The 21,313-nt window shown below is 42.1% G+C and overlaps 1 long non-coding RNA gene across 3 annotated transcripts in view; it reads left to right on the top strand.

The window, feature by feature from the left end:
* LOC149469898 (uncharacterized) overlaps nucleotides 1-20,100 on the top strand; it is a 37,753-nt gene extending 17,653 nt beyond the window's left edge. For 2 of the 3 annotated variants that reach the window (XR_016311488.1, XR_016311490.1), the window contains 2 exons: nucleotides 2,395-2,584; nucleotides 19,687-20,100. This is a non-coding gene — a long non-coding RNA (uncharacterized LOC149469898). Of the gene's footprint in view, nucleotides 1-2,391; nucleotides 2,585-19,686 lie in introns of all 3 variants that reach the window. The other variant, XR_016311489.1, reaches the window with a different exon arrangement.
* The last annotated feature ends 1,213 nt before the right edge of the window (nucleotides 20,101-21,313 follow it).

Below are 21,313 nucleotides of genomic sequence, written 5' to 3'. Positions count from 1 at the left end.
AAGGGGGCGGTAATGCATTTTGGAGCATGCTCAATAGCCTATTGAGCATGCTCCGAAATGCATTACCGCCCCCTTCACCTCCTACATCTGACTCTGCTCTCCAAGCTTCATTTTTGATGCACAGGCACAATCTGGTCTCTACTTCCTGATCCTATAGGCATAATCTGCTGCTGGATGGCTGGATGTCCCACCTGGATCTAATTACCACACAGTGAGTCTTTTTAACCGTTTATCTTGTAAGTGCAAATTTTCCATTGTTTACTAATAAATTGTCAATACTGCACTTAGAGGCGCCTTCCTCTCTTTTTCTTGTACTGCATTAGAGCCTTGCTTCCACTCTAAGAAGAGCTGCCTAAGTGTTACTGCTCCCATCCATCCCTGATATCCATCTGGCACCTTTATTTTACAGCTACAGAGATTGGGCTCCAACAAGCGCGCCCTTTATAATATACATTTCATGTTCTATATCATATACCATAAGCTGCTGGAATGAATTCAACCTATATTTCCTCTGCCTATTACCCCTAACACTTTGTTTAAGTTAACAGTTGGATTCATCCCAAAATGTTTCAGAATATCACCAGTATTTGCCTACATAGTGGCATTATTTGTTTTTCCTATTTGCTCAAGACATTAATTAACACCCCAGGCGTTTGTGTATTTATTCACAATGACGCTTTTGTATTGATAAAGACAAATGTTTTCAACCACTATAACCCCAAGATTTTGACTAAGCATGGCCATTTGCTAGTTAATTTTATGCAGTCCAAAAATATTGTTTGGTATGTACTGAGTAAAAAAAAAGAAATCATAATGCCTTATTAATCAGTTCACCAAAGATAATTTAATTAACAGAAAAGTTTCCAAGCAACGAGCCAGATGTACTGCATGTATACGTGTGTATGCAAGGTCCATACTGACACGAATTTTAAAGCTTTTTAAGACATAGTAGGGTTGCTTTATTAAAACGAGAGAGAGAAAAAATTACAGGTTTTTCCCAAAGCAACCTTTCACAAAATGAAAAGTTGAAATCGGAATGACTGCTATGGACATCAAATGCAATTTAATGCTCATTTTATTTTGTTAATTTTAATGAGCCCTAGTGTTATTTTAGCATTTAGTGTAAAAGTTTCATATATTATGTCACAACTGTGTTTATCTTTTTAAACTTTCTGTGATTTGTACAGTATAGTGTGGATAAATAAAAACACTGCTTTGGGTAACAATTGTTGGGTGTGACAATTTCTCTAGTGTTTTTAATGCCTCTTCTGACTCATAGGGACCAGTTTATCAAAAATGTAAAAAGGCATTTTGCCCAGTAAATAATTAATGGTCATTTGTCCAAATGTCAATTGACGGAATTCACCAATCAGTTCTGATTGTATTATTTCTATGAATTATGTAGTGGCTGATGAGCAATTCTTACAAAATAAAATGTTGCCCACTCAATTGTCATTCCAATGTCTCCTGTAAAATATTTTTAAATGTTTTTTCTGGGTAAATTTCAGGTGAAATATTTCTTAAACCTTTGATTAATATAATTGATAAACACCTTGTATTTCCCGTGTTGAAATATTAGCATTTTAAATCTGCAAAGGCTCAGTTCAAAAAGTTTTCAAAAACAATTTGCATTCAGCTGGAAATAAATGTCACTTTTTGAAGATAAGGATCCTTATCCTGGTGTGTTAGGGTTGTAAATCAAGTCTTATGGGGCTTATTTTATTATTTATTTATTTCAGGTACTTATATAGCACCGTCAATTTACACAGCGCTTTACATATATATATTGCACATTCACATCAATCCCTAACCCTCAAGGGGTGTACAATCTAAGGTCCCTAACTTACATTCATGTATACACATACTAGGGCCAATTTAGACAGGAACCAATTCACCTACCAGCATGTCTTTGGAGTATGGGAGGAAACCGGATGTATGAAAGTGTACTAATAAGAAATATTCTTGTTACCCATAACAACCAATAAGCTTCCAACTGTAATTTTTACTGCTCTTCGTTAGAAAATGAAGTTACTGGTTATGGTGGACAAGAACATTTCTTATTATCATTCTTTAACTGCAATGAACTGGTGGGATAAACTGATATAATAGAGAACACTCATCAGCACAGTGGTCTGCAGGCACATATATATGGAACATTCCAACATCTGCAAGATAGGAGGAATGCAGGTGCTGATAAATAATATCTACACATGGTCACATAGACCCACTTTTAGCAAAATGTACGGAACTTACATGATCAAGTATTTAGGAAACTCTTGCAAACTATTTCCATATGGGAAGCATTTATTACTTGTATATGAATCTGGAGGAATTTACGTAGTTGAAAAATCTATTCAATTAAAATTCCTTTTCATTTGTTCCCCTTCTAAGCAGTATCACCTCTCACACAAGTTTAATCATGACTAGGAGCACCTACATTAACACCTGCTGCCAAACCTAGCACAGCAATGCCAATCCCACAGATGATCAGATCATTACAGAGGAAAACTTACCACGAAGCAAACTGCAACTGTACAGTGACTGTGCAATGACCATCTGTGAGCTAGGGACCTATATGAGACAGGTAAGTCCTGAAATCTGGATGGTATTCACTGCCTGACCCAATTTTCATATTAAGCCATTAGAGAGTTAAAGACATTAAAAAAAACAACAATTTTTGTTTGCACGTGTCTATCTATCTATCTTCAATTGGGGTTCCAAAAATTATTTCAGGTAGAGTATTTCCATGAACATAGTTATGTTTATAACTGTCACCAGAGGTGACCACCCAAATATGCCAAATATGCCAAAATAGTGATAAGCATCTTTTATTTTGAAGTCAGCTGTTTCTAATAAGTTTCCTGATCTTCCATCATGCAAGAATCATCTGATACTTTATATGGGTTCCTGATCCCTAACATTCCGACATACAGTTCAATCTATAGATAAATGACTGACGATTTCCAGAATTGTCTAATATTTCTAGTAAACTAAAATCATTGATTGTCTCAATGATCAGAAGAGAATATCTTTACTTCCACCAGTCTGGGTAATGTAATGCAATCAGAGCCTTAAAGCGTTTTCATTTCCGGAGTATAAGGTGTTCAGAGGAGAAATATATAATGTCCTGTGTGCATGTGACCTAAATGTACCCACAGACACAGGATGATCTGTCGTCTGATTTGGCTGGTAATTTAGAACAGGAAGTGACTGTATTTATAGGCTACTGTATGTATTAGCTGTGAAGTCACCACTAAGTCAAAATCAATCTCAAGGAAAATAGCAAATGTTTGTGATAGAGTTTGTCAGCTTATAACCTTGTTATCTGAGATAACAGTGTTATCAAAGGACATAAACAAGCACATGTCAGAGCAGTTGTGCATGTTCATGCCAAAATTGTTCTACAGAAAATACTTTGTAACCCATAATGCCCTGCATGGCCTTTGAACTTAGGTCAGCTGGTTTAGAAGGGCCAGTACTTTGGGCTTTGTTATGTGCCAGCCCCTTCATTACAAAAGGGTTGGTTCCCAAAAGCTACCTGTCATGATTTTGGCGTAAGGCCAGCACCTGTGGAGTTATCGAAGGACATAAACATGCACATGTCAACGCAGTTGTGCATGTTCACGCCAAAATTGTTCTACAGAAAATACTTTGTAACCCATAATGCCCTGCATGGCCTTTGAACGTAGGTCAGCTGGCTTAGAAGGGCCAGTAATGTGGGCTTTGTTATGTGCCAGCCCCTTCATTACAAAAGGGTTGGTTCCCAACAGCTACCTGTCCTGATTTTGGCATAGTTTAGGGAGAGCTGACAATCTGTGTGTAGGGAGAGTTAGTCGCTGCTATATTTTATTGTATATTGCAGTGTGGTGTGCTGCGTAGTCTTGCACACCCCCTGTGTTTACAGTTCAGAGACCCAACAGTCCTTTCCAGGACCACCTTTATGTGTATGTATGCTGTGTAGCTGCTGACACCTCCCTCTCCCTCTCCAAAGTCCTTTGCAGCACATCTCCACATTCTTGTGCAGTAAAGTATTGTGCTTTTATTCCCCCTTAGTTTAGGCAAACCCCTTTATTACAAATATCAGACATAATAGGGTGGAAAGGGACATATGAGTGCTACTGATTGATCAGGCAAACATATTTTGTTGGAAAGGCAGAAGAGCAGTAAGGGAGGATTTTGCATAGTGGCAGGGGTATCTTGCAAAGGACTGGAGCTAACAGCCATCTTTATCTATTTGGCATCACTGCCACACAGGTACTGGCTACTACTAGCCCCAGTGCTGGTTCACCGAGCTCTTTTGTGTGGAACTTTTTAATATATCTGTTGCCGACTGCACTTTTGTGGTCTGCAACCTCTACCTGCAGAGTATTAACAACAGTAAAAGTACCAGTCATTTGGGTACCACATGCATGAGGAGACACATGAATCTGCACCACAAGGAGCAGCATCTCAATTAAATAAGTCGGTTGCAAAAGGCCTGCACTCCTCTTCTTTGTTACTCACTTTCCACTCTCCAAAAGCTCCTGCTGCACCCACTGCAACCTTTGCAACCTCTGGTGACAAAGAGGGTAGTCTCATAAGGGGTTTCAGAGGCTTAGTATATACAAAAAAGATCAATTTCTTCCAAGGGCTTTATTTCAGCACTCTAAAGTATATATAAAACACAGGGACTGAATATTATTAAGTTCAAAAAGATTTTTTATTCTTACCAAAAATTAAAAGCACATATGATTTAAACTATGAGCTCTGGTATAGCTATACCCACCATATAAAGTTAGTGATATTCTTAACACTGGCAGGTAATGATCATGTTGTACAGACGAATCTCCAAAATAGAAGTCCTGCAAGGAAGGACCCCTGGGGGTCTCAGTGAAGATTTTAAGAGTGTTTTTAAACTACAGAGGAGAAATTTGGCTTCAGGTAACACCTAATCTACATGAGCTCTGATTGCATCTGTTCCGCTTCTGATGTAGACACTCTTAGATGTGAGAACCACGTGGACTATTGGATTTCCAGGTTTAACCACTGACTGGAGCTTGCCCAGTATGCACTAGGGCTTCTGGCTTGCCCAAAATTCCAATGACTGGAGCTTGCCCAGTATGCACTAGGGCTTCTGGCTTGCCCAAAATTCCAATGTCTGGAGCTTGCCCAGTATGCACTAGGGCTTCTGGCTTGCCCCGAATCCAATGAGCTGTCTGAAGGGGTCTTCAGCACAGCAAAAGATTTTGTTACAGATAGGTAAATCCAACTATCCCCTGACAGTGTTTCATTAAAATGAACCATTCTTAGATAACCAATGAGTTCAAAACCTCTGTTGTGGATGCTACAGATGATTGGAGATGATTTAACCTTGAAATGTCAGCAAACCCACCTGAAAATTGCTGCAGTTACTAGCTATTGCCACTCTCATGGTCTATTCCTGCATTCCAACACTGTAAAGGTGCAACACAATGTTTCTGTAGCTGGACCTTAACTTAATTTTAAAATGTTTGCTGCAAGGTAAATCTTGTGTTTAATCTTGAAGTCTGTGACCTATTTCTGTGCTCTAGCAATGTAAAGGTACCACACCATGTTTCAACATTGTACCCCAGCTGCCAAATTATTAATGTTTACTTCACCGAAAAAGTGCACTCAAAAATATTTTTGACTATTGTCTCTCAGATAATACACACTGTTTACTTCAAGATAAATCCTGCCTTGTATCTCCTCCTTAAATTGTGGCTTAACAAAGCTCCTTACATTTTGTCAAGCTACTGTACTATATTTGTGTCTATTTCTCAGATAACCTACTAGATGGCTTGTTCAAACTATGTGGCATTTTTCTATACCTGACCAACAGCAGTCACCACATGGTAACATAGAGATCAGTTGTTTTCTATGGCCCTGTTCACACAACAAAGCTAATGTGATGTGCAATGGGGTAAGGAAAAATGCATCCATGTTGTACCTCCCCTCACCACGTGTCTCAACGGATGCTAGCCTGCACACTAAATGAAGCATTTTAGTGTGCAGCTAGTGTGAACAGGTCCTTTATGCCTATTTCAAGATAAAACCTGTCTTGTCTCAGCTTCTTGCATTGCCTTACCATTCTGCTAACAAACTGTCTAGTTACTGTGCAATATTTGTGGTCGATGTCTCTCATATAATACGCTTTAATTTAATTGCTAAACAAACACTTCTTGTCTCTTTTTTCTTTTTGTCGGTTTGTGGTTACATAGTAGTTACATAGTTAGTCTGGCTGAAAAAAGACAAAGGTCCATCCAGTTCAACCATAGAAAAAAAAAAAGATATAATCCTATACTCACAGTTGATCCAGAGGAAGGCAAAAAAAACCCCAGCAAATCATGATCCAATTTGCTCCTGTTGGTTTTGAAGTGTTTTTGTGCACTTTTTTAAACCTTTTTTTAACTTTATAAATAACGCAGATTGATACTGTCCACACTATATACTATTAAACTGATATGCCACTGGCAAATTTCTGCTTCATTTTGCTTTATGTTTAACTTTCCTATAGCTCTTAGATCTGTTGTGGTTGCTACATCCATCCATAAATTCAGGTCTATTACCGCTGGATAAAAAAAAATACGATTCACAACCAAAATCACTTGTAATGAATAAGATGGTGTGTTGCTGCTTTTTTAATCACTCATTTTGATCAGATGCTTTTAAGGGCAGAGGAGAGATCTGGAGTCTAATAGACCCCATATGTCTCAGTTAAGAGGACCTGTCATTGCTCCATTGTCACAAGGGATCTAGTCCATTCCTTTTGATAGCAATATATGTGACAAAAAATTAAAGAGACAATGTAAAAAAATGTAAATAAAATAAATAATCAAGTAAAAACATGTGTTTCACCTGCCCCCATGAGCTCATGCTCAAAGGTGAACTCATACTCACACACATATGTAAATGATGTTCGCACCACACCTGTGTGGTATTGCCGTGATCATCAGAGTAAGAGCAATAATGATAGCCCCAAACCTTCTTTGTAACTCTAAACTGGCAACCTGTAAAGGCTTTTAAAGCATCACCTATGTAGATTTTTAGGTACCGTAGTTTGGCGCCATACCATGGGTATATCCAAGTTTAAAGCGCAACATGTTAGGTATCTATTTACTCAACCTAATATCACCTTTTATATTTTGCTAAAAATGGGTATTATATTGTGTGCAATACAATTTATTGAAGTGTATTTTAAAAAACAAATGCATTTAAAAAACTGTGCAAATACTGTGTGACAAAAAAAACAGCAAAACCACCATTTTAATCACTATGGCCTCTGCTTAAATATATATGTATATATATATTATTATTATTATACAGGATTTATATAGTGCCAACAGTTTGCTCAGCGCTTTACAATATAACGGGAGACAATACAGCAACAATACAGTTCAATACAAGAGGAATAGAATTTTATGCTCCTTGGAGCTTACAATCTAAGATATATATATATGAACTATATGATCAAAAGTTTGTGGGCACCTGATAATCTCACACACTATATGGTAAAAATTACTGTATGTGACACCCCCTCCTAATTATTGAGTGAAGGTGTTTCCAGTGAAGGTTCTTGTCAATGTTACAGCATACAAAGAAATATTAAACGACTGTGTGCTTCCAGTCTTGTGATAACAGTTTTAGGGTATTACTGTGCCCAAAAGTCAGGTCCAAAATTATATGGTTTCATGAGCTTGGTGTGGAACCTGAGTTACCTTCACAGAGCCTTGACCTCAACCATATTGAAAATCTTTTGGATACATTAAAATGCCTTTGCGTGCCAGACCTTCTTGTTCAATCTCAGTACTAGACCACAGAAATGCTCTTTTTACTAAATACCCACAGACACACTTTCCAGTGGACCCTGTTATAGCCCCAAAGTGTTGTTCAGTTGTGTATCAATGCTCATGGTTTTGGAACAGCACATGTCCACAAACGTTTGATCATATAGTGTATATTTATACAGTATGTATGGGTTTTTTCAAGTTTCTGCACTTTCTTTAGCTGTATTATATATATAAAAGTGCAGAAACTTTTTGAAACCCCTAAATATATATATATATACTGTACTGGCCAAGTAGGGAAGTAGTTAGGCTTTATGTAAAAGTTAAAAAATCAATTACAATCAATTTTTGTTTTTGCTTTGCTAGTTGTTCTCCATGGCAGTGTCCTACTCTCCATGCCTTTTTGACAGTACTTTGCCTATTAGCATTTAGAAAATGGACAAAAATGTATTATCAAGATCCACCCCTATATAGACTCCAATGGGGTTCAATGATAAGTCTGGGTCTCACTGACTTAAAGTAGAATATGGAAAGACCTATGATTCTGCTGGGCTGGCCAAAAAAAGGTATGTATGTATTTATAGTAACTTTCTAAGAGTGAGGGCCCCAAAAAGGAAGATGTTGTAAAGTAGGAGTTCCACTTTAAATATAGAGGGTGCAAGCAGATAAATCAAGAAAATACTCCTAGATTGTAAGCTCCAAGGAGCAGGGCCCTCGAACCCCTCGTGTATTGAATCATATTGTTACTGTACTGTCTTGTGTATTGTCTCCCATTATAATGTACAGCGCTAAGCAAACTGTTGGTGCTATATAAATCCTGTATAATAATAATAACAATAATAATACTTCACATTAAAAGATTGAATATACTTTATTTACAGAAAAGTGTGAATTTACATTCTACATAAGTGCAGATTTCCTACTGACAATAGTGAATATGGTTTTGGTTTCCATCGCCATTAGTCATTTTTGCTTTTTGTTCCTTGGCCCATAACTCCCCTTAAAACACTCATCATCCTGACAAGCAACATATGGAATTTGTTCTTTTAGATGTAACTCTGACAGATAAAGTAAAATTTTACTTTGGCTAATTTTAGTTCTGTTTCTAGCTCCTTAAAACACACTTCATTATGAAATTTTTAACATTCCTGAATGCAAGTTTGGGTTAAATTTAAGTTAAATATCAGCATGGTGTTTAAAGAGTATTCATTGTAAATGCTTCATAAGGTACTGAGGCAAAGGTTGTTAAGTTTTTGTGAGTTAAGGAGACCCTGTCACCAGACCATTAATTTCAACACAAATCTTCACAAGATTATATGTGCATTTAACTTATTTTAGGCATTTTATTATCTACATAAGCCTCACTTTTGAAGACATCCAAAAGCCCCGAGACTGTTGCTGGATGATGCCTCCCTGAATGTGATGTCAGCAGTCCCAGCATATATGGGGCATATCTTCTGACATTGATGTCAGTTCCTCCCACTGATATCAATGAAGGAACACTATTCCTCTTGCCAATACCAATGATGGGTCACTATTCCTTCCATTGATACCAATGATGGGGTACTAATCCTTCTACAAGCACCAATAATGGGGCATTAGTTCTCTCTCTGGTGCCCACAGATGCTACCATATTTCCTACTCCCACTGACAATCAAATATGGGTAATGTTTCACTCCCATTGACCACTGAGCCTGTTGCATTGTTTATTCCTGCTGACACCAGGGCATTTCCTCTCCCACTGGCCACAATCTAACGCAGTGGTCTCCAAACTGTGGCCCAGGGGCCAGATGTGGCCCTTTGCTTGCTTTTATCCAGCTCTTGAAGTATTTCAAGTCGTCAACAGTGGAGCACTAGTCCTCTCACTGACACCAATGATGGGGCACTATTCCTCCCATTGATGCCATCAATGGGACACAATTCCTCAGATTGATACCAACAATAGAGCACTGACACCAATGAAGGGGCACTATTAATACCACTGACACCAACCATGGGGCACTATTTCTTCCATTGATACCAACAATGGGGCACTATTCCTCCAACTGACACCAACGATGGGGTATTATTACCCCCACTGACACCAATAATGAGGCACTATTCTGCCCGTTGATAGAAAAAATGAAGCATTATTACTTCCCCTAATTGGGCATTGTTTACTGACACCAGGACATTTTCTACTCCCATTGGCCACAGTGTGTCCCCCCCTAAAGTTTGAAGAACAGTAATCTGGTGCTTTATTTAGAAAGTTTGGAGACCCCTAGAATAGCCCACCTAAAGTCTTAAGGAAGGTGAACTGTCCCTTTTGTTTAGAAAATTTGGGAACACCTGCTCCATAGTATTCCCCTTTCTTCCTCCCCTGGCAGCTACATAAAAAGTTACATAAGGTGGTTAAGTGGCCCCATTTATGAATGGAGTAAACAAGTTATACAAGGCTTTATCGTAGTTTACAAAATTGTGTTGTCACACTATGAGAGCCCAGTTATATCTATGCATTGTGAAAACATGTGTGTTACTGCAGTGTGTTGTTACGCACATTACATTCCTTGCTGGGTTGCGTTACCCTTCACCCTAATACACCATGGCAGCACACATGTTTTGAAGCATGCTGAATGAAGCACCATAGTGCAGCCTATTGATTTTGATGGGCTGCCTTAACACAACATACATTAATGCCTGACATAACAAATCATGGGCTGTGTGTTTTGTTAATGGCCAGAGGAGAAAGAAGAGGAGATGCGACTGTAGTGTTGAGGTCTATTGAGTCCTACAGTTCTTACATCCAAGCAGGCACAAAAGTACAGCTGGAACTGTACTTCCACCCATATCTTAATGAGAAGATTTGCTGTGTGAAGAAGAACATGTACATCAAGGCAAGCAGCTTTTACGGAAACAGACTTTGCAACCCATTTAAACCATGAAGTTAACTGTTCCCGGAGTTTGGCTTAACTGTAACTATATTGATGCTTACATTTTAGTGTGTTTTTTTTTTTAATCAGCACCAGGACATTATTTACAATGAATGAAAATGATAGAGATATACCTTGTGATGGTGGTTGCTGTGTTGCTTGAAATCTTCAGTCCACTGCCCCCAGATACCTGAACAGGTGTATCGGGAGCAGAGGACTGAAGTTTCAAGCAACACAGCAGCCACCAGCACAAGGCACATTGTTCAGTCATTGTAATTACCACCCCTGGTGCTGTTTTTTTTTCTTTTTTAATCACTAAACTTTAGCTTTTAGCTTAGTTATACATGATAATGGATTTTTAATTACAAGCAATGTGCTTTGTTTAGTTTTATCAAGTTTTTATTGTTGTTTGGATACTCATTTTAACTTCTCCTTGCTTTCTATCCATAATCTATCTATCTATCTATCTATCTATCTATCTATCTATCTATCTTATCATTCAGTGGAACTCCAGGCAGAAAGACTTTTCTCATTTCTTTTCTGTAAAAAAAGTTTCCTCTGCTTTTCTTAATCACTTACAAAATACAAGGCATTCTGTAGATAGACATGAAAAGTGAGGGGTGGATGACATCATTAACATGAGTCGCAGTGAAAGCTCAACTTTTCGGTGTAAGCATAATTTTTTTATTGTGAGGAGCAGCAGTCCAGACATGGGATAAAAATCAGGAGAAGTAACTTTTTTACAGAAATGAGAAAAGGCTCTCTGCCTTGAGTGCCACTTAAATTTCTAAAGTTTTAAACCCAATCTCAGGGCAAAAAAAAACAAGCCCTCTCACCCTGCATGCTCTTATTCACAATTAAAAAAAAAATAGGGGGCGTGGCCGAGCCGCGAGTGGAGATGGCCGCATAGGTGCAGAGCTCCCGCCGGCCGGATCTTACCTTGCTGCCGCTCTGCACGGACGGGTGAGACATCTCCCCTCTGCTATGGGGAAGTCTGACAGGGCACCCTCTGGGGCCAGATCGCGGTCCCCGCGGGGCCCGAACACACAGGGGAGGCATATAAAGGAGCTCTTCCGCTCCCAGCAGAAAGCAGGGCCGCAGCCCTCTCCCTCTCCAGCGTCATCCCCCTCTCCCCCTCCCTCTGCAGTCTCTGACACAGGCTCTGCAAGCACAGCCGAATATGCTGTGCTGGACACAGTGCCACAGCTGGATTCCTCATGTGCTACACATTCCCTATCATTAAGGGACCTCCAGGCTGTGGCAGCTGATATAAAGACCACCTTAACCACCACATTAACCTCTGCCCTAACTGAATTAAGGGATGACATCCGTTCTATGGGCACAAGGGTGGAGCGGGTGGAGCTGGATACTAGGCAGAATCAGGCCGCAATTTCTGATCTACAACAACTGTCAGCGCTGCACGTGTCGACCATTCGAGATTTTTCTAGACATATTGAGGACCTAGACAATCGTGGACGCAGATGCAATATTAGGGTTCGGGGCCTTCCTGAATCAGTGGAACCTTGTGATGTCCCTAAAGCGGTAATAGCTATCTTTAATGACCTTCTAGGTCGCCCACCTTCAACCATGATTGCTATTGAACGTGTACACCGGGCGACCCGCCCTAGGGGGGGAGACACAGACCCTCCCAGGGACATAATTTGCTGTCTTGAAAGTTACCCGCTTAAAGAGGATATCCTCAAATGCGCCAGGGGGAGAAGACATCTTGCCTATGAGGGGGCAGAGATACAGCTATATCAGGACCTCTCCAATCTGACCCTGCAACAAAGGCGGGCGCTGCGCCCCCTATTGGATGCTCTCCGCATGCGCAACATCCCCTATAGATGGCGGTTTCCGTTCTGCCTTTCTGCTCAAGTGAATGGCCATAATTTCAACCTACGAGTTCCTGAAGAACTGCCATCTTTTTGCTCTGCTTTGGATATTCCTCCGATTGCCTTACCCGATTGGAACGGGTCTATGAGGTTGCCGCGTGCCCAAGATCTAAGAGCTGAAGATGGTGCAATGGGCGGGCCTAGCCCTGCTCAACGACGGCGCCGGACGGTCCCTTCGACACCTCCAAGACCCCCTGCAGGGGCCTCTATGGACACTTCCAGTCCCACGGCCTCCCCGGCGCACAGGAAGCCTCGGCACGGGACCTAATGATCCGCCACGCCAGCAGGCCTTCAGCCTCCGTTTTTTCAGTTTTCCTGCTGATTTGTGTTTGGCCAGCTACTTGGGCTTTGAGTTGGGCTTTACGGGTTTGCCGCAACGGTTACTGTTGCCTCTTTACAGTCGCTCCCGCAGGCTCTAGTCCTCCATGTTGATATGCCACCTCCCCAGGTTTTGGGGTGATATTTATTAGCATACAGGTCAGGAGACTTGTTCAAGATCGACACCCGGTATACACCCCATTAGATAGCGGATTCTCATTGCTCTAACAAGCCTTCTGCTCTTGCTATGGATCCCTGCGCCTATTGCTTCGTGGAACTATCTCTCAGCAGTATCCTGACTACTGAAGAAGAGCGGTCTTGCTCCTACGGCAGGGGTCTCTATTTCCTTCCGGATGCCCGGTTCACTTCCTGTTTTTAAGTTCCTCTCGTTCAGGTTTGGTGAAAGCTCTCGGGAAGGCCGGCTCCTTCAAGTTTGTTCTGCACTGCAAACCCAGGCCGTGACCCGGCGTCATCTGAGGGATTTTTACAGCCTTTTGGGATTTATTTGACCGGAGGGAGTTGCCTCCGCTCCTGCTTCGGACACGTACTCTATATGATACCCGTGGTTACATCTGATATCCTTTTTGAGTTCTGCACTAGATACGGGATTTTGATAGGGGGCAGTTGTTATTTACGGGGAGGGGGGTGGGACGGGGGGGAGGGGGTTCTACCTCACAATGTTGCTGCCAGGGGATTGGTGGGAGCTCTGTTACATCCTAAACGACGCCGCGTGAATGACCATCACCTCTGCGCACTTTGAGGCCTCATGGAGCCGGTTGGTGTACCCTCCTGTGACCTGCTCTTATGTAAGCGCTTGCGGCTGTTTTGGGGCTCTATGTATCCCCCCAGTCCTAAGGGTGTGTCCCCCCTCCTTTCAGCATTGGTTATAAGAGAGGTGCTGCTCTTTCTCGTGGGTGTCATAGGGGTTTTGGTAGAATCCGTTCCATATTTTGCAATGCTTAGTTGAGCTCGTCTCCATGGGGTAACAGTTCTGGCACTGAGTCTGGGGATCCTAAGTAGTACGGATGCCTGAAGCTGGGGTATAATGTTCTATAGGGTTTTCTCCTGACCTCAGTTTTTGTATTGAAATTTGTTTTTCCTGTATGGCATTTGTTCGTATGTTCTGTTGTATTATTGCTTCTTTACTTGATAAGCCTGTATTACTCCTTACGGCCTCGCACAGATCCACCATTTAACAGGTCCTGCCTGTTGGTTCTGCTCTTATACGGATAGAATTTGCCCTGTCCTCAAGCGGGAGTGGTTAGCCCCTAGATATCTTCTCAATACGTATATTGGAATATCTGTGGCCTATTATCCCATCACGGTTGCCCCTTTTTGCCAGCATGCCCGCCGCGGGCACCCGCATACACCTCCTGGATTGTCACCTCTTGGGGTTGTCCAAAGTTTTTTCCCTTTTAGCTTGGCCTTTATAGTACATAGTATTACATGCCTCGCTTGAGCCCCCCCTTTTCAACACTCACCCTCCTTTGGTTTTGTCTTTTTGGTTATGCTCCTTACAAGGCGACCGGCCGGCGGTTGCTTCACTCTTGGCTCAACGCTTACTTCGTTCCCCACACAGTGAGCTCTGTGAGCTTTCACTGACCTCATACATTAGGCTACTATTATTAGTTTCCTCTCCTCTACTTTTTCTTTTCTCTCGTTTTCCTTCCTTCCCCCCCCCCCTTTTTTTTTTGGCTCTAATCTCTTTCTTATTCTAACTTTCCTCCCTCCTTCTGTACTCTCTCTTTCATACGTGGACTAGCTGGTCTTCTCCCCGAGCCGTGTAGTACTTTCCCCCCTTTTCTTCCCCCCTTTTTTTTTTTTTTCTTATCTCTTGGGAGTTCTCTTACTCCTTCTCTCTTTTCTCGCTCTCTACCCCCTTACTTCTCTCCCTTTTCTCCGACTCCTCCCCTCCCCCCCCCCTTTTTTTTTTTCTCTTCTCTCTTTGCACATTTGCAGTTGTGTCATCAGGCTTCCGCGATCAAGCTCTGCAGTCATGCCTTCTCCCGCCTCTAATGCGGGACTGCTGTCCTTAAAAATTCTTTCACTCAATGTTCAGGGTCTGAACACTCCCGAAAAGAGATCTATGTTACTTTCTTACGCGCATAAGCAAAAGGCGGATATACTCCTCCTCCAGGAGACGCATTTTCGCCGGGACTCCATACCCAAACTTTTTAACTTCAGATACCCTACTGTTCTTCATGCCACCAATCCACTGGCTAAATCAAAAGGAGTTGTATCCTGTTTGCCAGACATCTCCCATTCGTGCTACAGGATTCCCTTGCCGACCCGGAGGGCAGATATCTGTTTGTAAAGGGCTCTTTTTCCAACAGACCCATCACACTTGCCAATATTTATGCTCCCAATACCAAACAGGTCACGTTTATGCGTATGACTGCTGCTACTTTGGCTGAGTTTCACTCGGGTATGCTGATACTGGGGGGGGACTTGAATGTCCCATTAAACCCATTGCTAGACTCCTCCTCGGGCAGTTCGTTTTTGCCTTTTAAGGCTCTTAGGCAGATACATTTGCAGTTGCAACACTTGCAATTACATGACTCCTGGCGCACACTCCACCCCACTGTTAAGGATTACACGTTCTTTTCTCCGCCGCACAATAAGTATTCTAGGATTGATTACCTTTTTCTGTCACAGTCGGACCTCCCTTTTCTACATGCTGCCTCTATAGAGCCGATGGTTCTCTCCGATCACCACCCCATAACCGTAACCTTGCGGCTCCCGGAGAAACTTGCTCGCTCAAAGCTATGGCGCTTAGACGCCTCGCTTCTAGCAGACTGTGCTATTGAACAAGACATTCGCTCTCATCTGCGTGAATATTTCTCTTTAAATGGCTCTTCGGATACCTCCCCCCTTACGCAGTGGGAGGCTCATAAATGTGTTATCCGGGGTTGCCTTATAGCGGCAGCTACGAGACGTAAGAAAGACAGACAGCAACGTTTGAAGCTACTTACAGATAGGATACGCTCTCTGGAGAGGGCACATAAACAGACTCTGGCTGCGTCGACTCTTTCGGAACTCACAAATGCTCGCTTGCGACTTCTCACTGAGCTGGGCAAAGTGGTCAAGAAAAGATTCATTCTCTCCCAAAAGCTTTATTATGAGTTTGCCAATAAAAGTGGAAGGTTTCTTGCTCGGGCTCTTCGGGAAAAACGATCCCATATGACTATACATAAAATAAGAAGCCCTGAGGGTGTGATGGCCACATCCAATCCTGATATTGCCTCTCAGTTCGAACATTTTTATAAGTCCCTTTATAATCTTCCACCAGAACGTCCCCCGATGCACATTGACAGGCCTAGAGCGTCCCTAATCTCTGAATTTCTTCGTCTTCATGGTCCAAACGCTCTCTCTGAGGAGACGGTTTTATCGCTGGACCAAGATCTGACTTTAAGCGAATTGCAGTGCGCAGTACGGCAGTTGAAGGCGGGCAAAAGTCCGGGCCCTGACGGCTTTTCGGCGGCTTATTATAAATCCTTTCTGGACATTCTGAGTACTCCATTTCTTTCTGCTTTCAATACTCTTTCTCAGTCTCATAGACCACACCATAGGCTGTTGGAAGCACACATTACCGTCATCCCCAAAAGTGGTAAAGATACCTCCCAGGTATCTAATTACAGACCCATCTCCCTGCTAAATGTGGATATTAAGTTGTTTGCAAAGATGCTTGCTAACCGACTTCTCCCTTTGCTCCCTTCCCTCATTAACTTGGATCAGGTGGGATTCATCCCTGGTAGAGAAGCTAGGGATAACACTATCAAGGCCCTTAATCTCCAACATTGGCTTTCCAAATCTAACTCTCCGGCCTTCTTCCTCTCATTGGATGCTGAGAAGGCCTTTGACAGGATTGCTTGGGATTATTTGCAGGGATCACTGATGGCTTTGGGCCTGGGCGAGAAAATGCTGAACTTTATTATGACCCTATACTCGGGCCCTACAGCTCAAGTTCGGGTTAATGGACACTTATCAAACCCTTTCCGCCTGGGTAATGGCACTCGTCAGGGTTGCCCCCTATCCCCGCTTCTGTTCGTCATTTCCCTTGAACCTCTTTTGAGACAAATTCGCGCTAACCCAGATATTAAGGGGATCAGGATAGCAGACAAAGAATACAAACTTGCTGCTTATGCGGATGATATCCTCCTTTTTTTGGCTGACCCTCGCACCACCCTACCGAGTTTGCTGAAAGACTTTGCTTTTTTCCGCTTTTTGTCGAACCTGAAAATTAATTTTTCAAAGTCATACGCCCTCAACATAACCCTTCCCACTGATCTCGTCTCCTTCTGTGAGTCTCATTTTCCATTTCAGTGGGTGAGGGATGCCCTTCCATATCTTGGTATACAACTTACTCGTAACCTGGACGACCTTTATGCCAAAAATTTCCTACAGGTTTTCAAAGTCATAGAGGAAGACCTAAACAAGTGGCATCGCCCCTGCTTCTCTTGGTTTGGTAGGGCTGCAATTATTAAAATGAATATACTTCCGCGTCTCCTCTATCTCTTCCAAACTTTGCCAATTCAACTTCCAATGACATTCTTTGCTTCTTGTAAGAAACTATGTTCCTTATTTTTATGGAATCATAAGCGTCCGCGGGTCTCGTTCTCTCAGCTAACTCGTCCCAAACCCAGCGGGGGCATTGGGCTCCCTGACCTACACCGCTATTACTGGGCGTGTCATCTTTCCCGCATAGTCGACTGGCACATTCATTCTGCTTCCAAAGACTGGGTCCTTTTGGAGAAGGCCTTTTCGCCCACTCCCCTTCCATCGATCCCTTGGCTATTGCCGAAACACACACCTCAGGTTCTCCTCTCCCATCCTTTGATAGGTCCCACGTTAGAAGTTTTCCGCAAGGCTTGTAAAACGTCGTCCATTTCGGACTCTCCTAGTCCCTTGACGTCGATACGCCTGAATCCAGATTTTCCCCCAGGGTTGCACAAGGATTTTTTATCAAATTATTGGCCACACGATCAGATTCAAGTAAAACATTTTATTCACTCAGGCAAGGTGAAATCATTACAGGAGCTGAAGGTTAGCTTGAATATCCGCAAATTCCCTCTCTGGGCCTTTCTTCAGATTAGACACTTCCTGCTTTTCCATAAATCCCGCCATAATTGGACTCGCCCTGTTACTCCATTTGAATCCTTATGCTCTAAATCCGAACCGCGGACGCATTTCATCTCTGAGATTTATCCTCTCCTAGGGGACAGCAGGACTTGCACTTCTTTCCCCTCTTGCCGTGCGTGGAACAGAGACCTAAAGACGGATTTATCTGAGTCGGATTGGGACCGCATATTTAGGTACTCCCACACCTGCTCGAGTAATGTTTCGACGCAGGAAAATGGCTACAAATTGGCCACTAGATGGTATCGTACTCCCTCCAGACTTCATCGGTTTAACTCATCTGTCCCTGACGTGTGCTGGAGATGTGGGACACCTGATGGCTCTTTCTTACATATTTGGTGGTCCTGTCCACTTATTCATCCATTCTGGCAGGAGGTTCACCGGTTGGTGACTTCAGTGACCACTCTGCCCATAGTTTTCTCTCCTGCTCAGCTATTGCTTCATCATACCCCCATTCCTAGGAGTCAATATTTCAAGTCCCTAGCTATGCATATGATCAACGCAGCCAGACTCTGTCTTCCTGTGCTGTGGGGCTCCACTCACCCCCCAACTATACGCGATTGGCTCAATCGAGTAGGCAGAGTGGCGGAAATGGAGGAACTGATTGCGACTGCACTTGACATGCCAACTAAATACTCACATGTTTGGGCCTGCTGGACCCACTTTGTAACTACCCCTGAATTCAGATCTCTCATGGGTCGGGATACCTGATTGAGCTCAGCCATACCTCTGGTTATGCCCTTGGTTCGTTCATAATCTGCGTGGTTATGACCTCCTTTCCGATAATTTATATTTGCCTGCTTAGCTTTGGTGAGTGTTTAAGTTCTTGACACTCTCATTTATGATTTCCAATAGCTATATTGACACAAACTTCGCAGCCCGGACCTTTCGCTTCCCTTGCTTCGCCCCCCCCTTTTTTTTTTTTTTTTTCTTGCCTCTTATCCCCCCTTCTCCCTCTCCCCCCCCCCCTTTCCCCCCTTTCCCCCCCCCTCTTTTTTTTTTTTTTTTTTTTTTTCTTTTTCTCTTTCTTCCTCTTTCTCTCCTCTCTCTCTACTATGACTCCCATTCTTTTCTTTTTCTTGTCCTTTTCTTTCTATTCTTTTTTTTCTTTCTTTCTTTCTCGACAAGCTCTCAGTCTTCGATCAGGCTTAGTCTTCGTTTCATTCAGGAATACTTGGTATATGGTTAGCTTATCTCCTCTAGGGTAGTCAATGGTACTCACGACATCTTCTCTTATACTGCGATGCTCAATTAGCCTTATGATAGCGTACTGCTTTTGGTTTAGACTCCGAAGGTTCATTTCCTCCATGCATAGGCCAGTACGCCAATACTCAATTGTTGGAAGTAAGCTGTGATTACCTTCTATATTGTACATTTGTGTAACTTGAGTACTACAGGCCTATCTCTGCCGTACCTTGACATGCTTATGTTTTTCACAGTGTCGCACTCTACCATGTTGTTTCGTCTTGTATTTTGGTTTAAGCTGTGTCTATGGCCTGATTGATGCTGTGTGTGCATTTCTTTATATTTTCCTGTAACATGTTGTCACTTCTAAATAAACTTTTATGGAATAAAAAAAAAAAAAAAAAAATAACTTCTAATACCTATTTTAACCACGAATATCCGCTGTCATGTGTCCTTCCACAGAACCTATTTCAGTAAAGAAGATCGTCAATTCGCTGTTACAGTCTAGGTCCATTGGCCTGTTGTTGCCTCCTCTTACGTTCTGATGTCATGATGCCCCTGCCTGACGTCTTCAACAGCCCAGGAGGACACTTCTGATGGACTCTTCTTACAGTCAATGGAAAGCATCCACGTCACCAGGCAGCAATATTATCACTCACAGAAAGACCCTCCCACACTGCAGTCCAGAAGAAAGAAGACTCCAGACCTGGCCTGTTACAAGATCATCTATTTTTATTATAATGGGGCAATTAGCTGGTGGATAAATTGTAGTGTGTGTGTGTGGGGGGGTATTCTAGAGATTCACATTAAGGTTACCCGTTTAACTCTGAAAACAAATAAAATGAAATGTTCCCTGGAATAGAATATTTTTTTATACCCACTTGTCCTATGAGTTCCTGAAATCCTTGTTCTCTTGAAGAGCTATGGCCACCTGAAGAATCTTCACATCTGTAACACTTCTTGGTGTGTTGCATGCCTGGAGCCTCTGAAGTGTGCTGTGGTTCAGTTTGTGGGCCTCTAAGTCATTGCAGGATACAGTAGTGATATATGAGCCTTCAGAATGAGCCTTAGCACCCTGCAGGGGGTACAGTCATTCAACACTTCCAGAAGTTTTTTCAAGTGGCCATATCTCACCTACAGTGGGATCTCTTACGTTATTTATTGAAAATAAAATTAAACACATTAGCTACATAAAACCTTTATAAAAAACATTTGCAGTGCTGTGAGTCTACAGTGGCTTCCACAAACTGTGTCCAAAAATGTGGCATTTTCAGCAATCAGCACTGTCCTGCATATAATGTAGGATGGATGGTGTGTTCACTGTGCCTTCATCATCTCAGGATTGAGCATGAGGCTGCTAAAAAGCCAGTCCACAAATCTGCATGCAGTTTGCGCTCTCATATTGCATGTACAAATTTGAGGACAAGGGATAGCACACTGTGCATGTGAGAATTTGAGTATAAGAAATAAAGCAGCTCTACACTCATTACTATGATGAAGGGGCATGCTTAATATACCATCTGTTCTAGCTCATCTGCAGGATGGTGCTGATCACTCAGATATGCCCACAAGTATGTAATTTAAATGAAGTGCAGTTTCTCTGCACTGCAATAGTTGTAAATTACTTAGGCCCCTAACTGCACCACTCACTATATTATATAGGTGAAGTAACCATTTCAAAGAAAAAAAAATCAAATGCTACAAAAACGAGAACTAAAATCAATATTGCACGAGGAAATGAATCAAGAGTGTTTGCTCATTTACCACTTTATATTTTACCTTTTAAGCTTGCCAAGTTTCTGTAAGCCCATCCCTAATATGCCTTGGAGAAGCAGACATTATCTTATGAGCAGCAGGTAAAGCAGGATTGGGTGTCTTTGAGAAGTATGTTTGTATCAATTCTCTACTGTACAACAGCAACTAACATTAGATTTATTTGCTGTGAAGTCAGGCAATCATTGATGTATTCATGAAAGTATCTCAAAAGCTTGGATAATTTTACTGGATCATGTCAACTAAAGGAGGAAAGGAGGGTTTCTAGTCCTCGGAAAACAGGGCAGAGTCGAGGAGAGAAATTACGAGCACAAGC

This window comes from Staurois parvus, unplaced genomic scaffold (genome assembly GCF_062004578.1).
Source record: "Staurois parvus isolate SC_StPar_1 unplaced genomic scaffold, SC_StPar_1.0 ptg000058l, whole genome shotgun sequence".
In the NCBI taxonomy this organism is placed as follows: domain Eukaryota; kingdom Metazoa; phylum Chordata; class Amphibia; order Anura; family Ranidae; genus Staurois; species Staurois parvus.
Note: the sequence above shows the minus strand (reverse complement) of the source record. Positions and strands in the feature narration are given on the sequence as shown.